This window comes from Panthera onca, chromosome B2 (genome assembly GCF_046562875.1).
Source record: "Panthera onca isolate mPanOnc1 chromosome B2, mPanOnc1 haplotype 2, whole genome shotgun sequence".
NCBI classification, from domain to species: Eukaryota; Metazoa; Chordata; class Mammalia; order Carnivora; family Felidae; genus Panthera; species Panthera onca.
The window spans coordinates 5137101-5142129 of NC_138343.1; positions in this window are offsets into that span (position 1 = coordinate 5137101).

Below are 5029 nucleotides of genomic sequence, written 5' to 3' on the forward strand. Positions count from 1 at the left end.
TGTGCTGACAGCTCAGAGCCTGGAGCCTGTTTCGGATTCTGTCTCCCCCTCTCTGTGCCCCTCCCCTGCTCCTGCTCTGTCTCTGTCTCTCTCAAAAAATAAATGAACATTAAAAATTTAAAAAAAAATTAAAATAAAATAAAATGGATGCTTACAATAAACTTTAACTTTTTTAAAACCTTAAATCATTAATGTTAGTAGGTGAGAAATTTGTAGGCTAGAAGTCAAAATACATCAACTTATGTTTTAAGATTGATCTCTTTCCTCAAGTTTATTCATTTAGTTAGAGGGAAAATATGCATATACCTGGAAAAGTTCATTGCCCCCATAAGAAAGCATATGCTAGCCGGCATGTAAGTGGTTTCAGAATTCATGGGCATATCAGCCACTTAAAAAAATTACTAAGTTATCATAAAGTTTTGGTCTTATATAGTATCTGAAATCTCCTGATAAAGGTAATTCATATACTGGGACCCAGAAAATGGAGGCTGCCCCCTGGACCAGCCCACATCACAAATCTAATTGTAAATTACAGGAAACGTCTGTCCAGGAGTTCTCACACAAATCACAATCCTCCAACTCAGCCTTGGCCAACTTACCTTACCCTAGAAAACAAGACCTGCCAGCCTTAGAAGGAGATGCCCAGCCTCCCAGCTAACCTCCCACCCCCTCGTGCCCTTTTACACACTGCTGCTTCCGATGCTCAGTAAAACTCACTCTCGCTCAAAGTCTCTCAGGAAGAATGTTCCATTGCTTGTGAGGCATTGTATTCCTCCAATCCGTGGATTGTTTTCTCTTGACCTAAGGACCTCAAACTTACTGCTAAATTGCACTATTATTATTTTTAAGTTTATTTATTTATTTTGAGAGAGAGTGGGGGAGGGGCAGAGAGAGAGGAAGACAGAGAATCCCAAGCACGCTCCATACTGTCAGCTTAGAGCTGGACTCGGGGCTCGATCTCATGAACCGTGAAATCATGACCTGAGCTGAAATCAAGAGTCGGGTGCCCAACCAACTAAGTCACCCAGGTGCCCCCAAACTGCATTATTTTTGTCATTTGAAATTCCACTGTGTGACTCACTATGTCTCTGCTGTGAGCTTATCTGAACCTAAGCCTTTTATAGCTCATAAGCTGAACAACAAAAATGACTGATGTCACTTATCAACTAAAAGGACATCTGGCTCCTTATGATGGAAAGTTCAAGATAAGAGGCAGTGGCTTAAATGAGATAAAAGTTTTATTTCCTCCTCAGAAAAACTCAAAGGTTGGCAGCCCAGGGTGGCCCCCGTGCTCCATGTCCATGCTTGTTAGCGCTGGTTTGCATTCTCAAAGCTTCTTCATAGCTACAGATGGCTGCTGGGGCACCAGCCCTCGTGCTCTTTCTAGGCAGCAGGAAGAGGGAAAGAGGAGGAAGGCAAAAAAGAGCTTTCCCTGGAAGTCCTATCCAATGGGACTTTATACCTGATCCAGAAGAACTGAATCACATGACCTCATTAAGCTACAGGTTGGTGGGGGCGGGGAGGGGTGGTGGTTTGCAAATGGAGTCTTCTAGCTGGGTACCCTGGTGCTCCAAATAACAACCTGAGTCTCATTACTAAGGAATAAGGGAATCGTTTTCACTGCGTACACATGAGCCGTCTTGACCATAGTCACCTTCACCTTATCTTGAGCCTCTCTTTCTGCACCCTTGGCCCTCATCATCCCTTTCTTGTCCAGATCCTGGCACAAGAAGTGCTCCATTGGTGCTTATTGGATACATTTTTGTACTTGGCCCAGCTCTGGGCTCACCCCACTCCTGCATCTCATCCATTCTCCTATCTTGTCCCTGAGCCTTACTTATTCCATCTCTGAACTATCCAAAGAGAAAGATTGAGGGTGGGGTGAGGCTTCCAGGATGGTCTAGCGGTCACGGACAATAAGATACTCAGAGAAGGAGTGAGGTTTAAGAACAAGATCAATCCAGCAGTGTCGGGGTCAGAAATATCCATTCTAGGGGCACCTGACTGGTTCAGTCAGATCAAGAGTAGAGGGACTCTTGATCTCAGGGCTGTGAGTTCAGGCCCCACATTGGGTGTAGAGATTACTTAGAAATAAAATCTTAAAAAAAAAAAAGCAAGAAATATCCATTCTATACACCTGTTTGTAATTTTTGAAAAAGCTTCTGTGTTAGAACGACCTTGTCAAGATACCGAAGTCTTCTTTAAAAATGAAGATTATGATTATATCTTATTAATGCAAAGGTAAGATGTGTTCCGTTTAGAAAAAAGAAAGAAAATACAGGTAGGCAAGGAAGAGGAAAAAATCATGAAATATTATTTTTAAGAGAAGTTTGAACTTGTGAAGCCTTACTTTGAAAGTCCTATTTTATCATTCAAAAGCAACTCCACCTTTAATGGAAAAAGTTTTTGGAAGGTAGACAGGCTTTGTATGTGAATTCTTAATCGTTTTCTTCCCCTTCCATGAAGACCTAAAACAACAAGAAGGTGGGCATAAGGCAAACAGCAGGAGAGGGCCTGGCTCCAGCCAGGAACTGAGGATTCAGAGACTGACTGGGGAAGGTCTTGTTAAGGAGCCCGGACTGGAATGTGCTTACTTCGTAGAGCCGTAGGGGTGGATTGGGGCTGCTACAGAGAGAGCTTGAGATCTGACTCTGAAACTTGGTTTCCTTTCATTAAAATAGGAATAAGAGGAACTATTTCAGAGAGAGTTGTTACGGGGATCAAATAGAAAAATGTGTCAAAACGTGAATTAACCCACAAAGTACTACTTACGTATTTAAAAAAGCAAAACTTATAAACTGTTAGAGCCCAAACGACTTTTGATAACATCTGATCCACATGCCTGTTAATGTTGAAGAAGAGGAGGTCCGTTGTTTGCTCATATAAATGTACTGAATAAAGAGAACCTTAAGAGGCACCTGGGGGGTTCAGTCACTTAGGTGTCCGACTCGTGATGTCGGCTCAGGTCATGATCTCTCGGTTCCTGAGTTGGAGCCCCGCATCAGACCCCACACTGACAGCGTGGAACCTGCTTGGGATTCTCTCTCCCCCCGTCTCTCTGCCCCTTCGCTGCTTGTGCACACACACCGTCTCTCAAAATAAATGAATAAACTTAAAAGAGAGAGAATCTTAACTATGATCTTAAGAATAGGAAACACTCTTGTTGCTGAGCACTGTAAGTTTGCACAAGACAATGTGCAAGAAAATGACAATGAATTGCCGTCCAGCTACAGTATTGTTGTGGAAGCACGTTGCACAAGGGTAGCTGTCGCAGCGCCAAGGGGTTGGAACTTTGGTACACGGTCCATTTGCCAAGCTGTGTGCCTTTGGAGTGGTGTCTGCCCAGATAGGTGCCTTTTCTTAATTTGGCCAGAGGTACCCAGCGTTATGGTAGGGGACTGGTCTTTATCCATGGGATTCTTGACCAACTGTCCCTGGCCGCCAGCAGCATTGCTGTTCTGGGGCAGCATCTTGGGCAGCTGACTGAATGCTATCACCGGAGACCCAGCTGTTCTCTTGCCTTTTGAGTAGAGAGTGGTCAGTTCCTGCAGATGGAAGATGGCCAGTCTACCCTTCTGTCCACTTGCCTGTCAAGTGGTGAGATGGCAAATTGTTTGTAGTACCAGGTGTTCTTCTGGGGTCTTAGGCAAGAAGCTTATGGGACTCTTAACTAAATGTTGACATTCTTTTTTTTTTTTGTCCCTAATGTTTTATTTTTGAGGCAGAGAGAGAGCATGAATGGGAGAGGGGCAGAGAGAGGAGGAGACACAGAATCCGAAGCAGGCTCCAGGCTCTGAGCTGTCAGCACAGAGCCCGACGCGGGGCTCGAACCCACGTGCCATGGGATCATGACCTGAGCCAAAGTCGGACGCTGAACCGACTGAGCCACCCAGGCGCCCCTAAATGTTGACATTCTTCACTTTGTCCTAGGGAAGTTAGTGTTCTGATGACCTCTGTTATTGTGACATCCAGAAGTGTTGTAGCCACTTCCTGACTTTACCTTAGGTCACCTTCACTCCTTTCCAGTCTCTTAGTCCACAACAGCTCAATAACACTAGGCCCTTTCAGGCCCCCTTCCACCACCACCCCCCGCGACTGGCCCGTGATGGTTGTAGGGTGGGCAGCAGCCTTGTTCCAAGTCGTCAAGGACAGCTGTCAGTGAAGTTGAACAGGAGGCATTCTTGTGATTTGTTTCCTGACGAAAACTCAAAAGCAAGGTCTGGTAGTTCCAAAACTCCCCTTCCACAGAATGCTGTGTTCAATATTGTTTATAGGCTGCTTGTTCTTTCCAGTTGCCTCTGGTAAAGTTAATTTGTTTATGAGGACCCACAAAATGGAGGCTGCCTCAGTGGCCCAGCCCATCACAGATCTAAACCTAAGTCACCCTGCACTTAGGGAAACATCTGTTCAAGAACACCTAATAAACCAATCACAATCTTCAAACAGCTTTAGGAAGCTTACCTTATGCTAGAAAATAGTTCCTGCTAGCCTTAGGAGGAGTCTGCCCATCTCTTAGCCAATCATGCCCTCTTCTCTTGTTGCCCATTCTAATGCCTGTAGGGGTGGAAAAAGTTTCTTTCTACCCTTCTAGTTTCTTTGGATGGTCTAATAATCAAATTGATATAAGGCAGATCAATAGGAGAAAACCTTATTTCATATGTGTGGGAGCCCCATAAAAATATGAGACTCCAAAAGCAAGCCAGGTAGTTAAAACTTATATAACATCATGAGGTAAGGAAAGGGGTAGGGGTTTAGGGACACAATGGGGGAGAAAGGCCATTTACAGGAAAGGAGAAGGGGCTATCTGGAAAACAAAGGTTGCCCTCATACAGATACGTTTCTTAGGTAAAAAGCTATCTCTGGTAATAGCTCTCTTCCTCATAGAGGCTCCTTTTCCAAAGTAAATATAGGTGGCTGAGGAGGAAGTAAAGAGTTTTTCGTGAATCTGCTGGGTATTGATCACCTTTAGCTCAAAATAATCCTCATGCCAAAGTGGCATGCTTTGGGGTGACAGGTTCTGCTCCCCTTA